Below are 831 nucleotides of genomic sequence, written 5' to 3'. Positions count from 1 at the left end.
ATAAAAAAAGGAAGGAAGGAATGAGGAAACATGAAATTATGAAGGGAAGGAGAGATAAGGAAATGGGAGAAGAAGGGAGGGAGGGTAAGTGCGCAAGTGAACGAGAGGACGAGGGGGAGGAAAAAGTTCAAACGAAAAGTGAGAGGGACTTATATCACTTCTTAAGAGGGTATGGGAGGGAAGATAAGAGAAGATTAGAAAAGAGAGTAGGAAAAAAAGGAGGAATAGAAAGATGTTGGGGAAGGAACGGAGGAAGAGCAAGGAAGAGGGCGGAAGGGCATGGAGGGAGGAGGAAGGGAATAAAGGATACGGAGGAGGGGAAAGAGAATGAGACAGAGGGGAATAGGGTAGGGGAGAAGGAGAACGACATGGAGAGAGAACGAAGGAAATAAAGGAAATAGGGAAGGGGAGGAAAACTAGACAAAGGGGAATGGGGTGGGAGCGAAAGAGAGGGACATGGGGAGAGAAGGAAGGGGAAGAAAGACGTAGAGAAATGGAAGGAGAAGCAGACAGCGGGAAACAGGTGATTGAAGAGGGACATGGGGAAAGGAGGAAGATGATGAGAAAGAGAGGGCAGGGAACAGAAGGATAAAAAAAGGAGAGATATGGAGGGAGAAAGGAAGTAGTTTGAAGTATATGAAGAAGGCAGGAAGTTGACAGAGAGGATTAGAGATTGGTAGAAACATAGGAACATAGAGAGAGAATAAATGAAAGGGGAGCTAGAAGGATTCATAGGAAAATAAGGAAGAGGAGAATGAGAAGAACATAGGCAGAGAAGGAAGAGGATCAAAGATAAACGAAGGATATGGGAAAGGAGGAAAAGAAGGGAAC

Source organism: Penaeus monodon, chromosome 33 (assembly GCF_015228065.2).
Source record: "Penaeus monodon isolate SGIC_2016 chromosome 33, NSTDA_Pmon_1, whole genome shotgun sequence".
Classification (NCBI taxonomy): Eukaryota; Metazoa; Arthropoda; class Malacostraca; order Decapoda; family Penaeidae; genus Penaeus; species Penaeus monodon.
Note: the sequence above shows the minus strand (reverse complement) of the source record.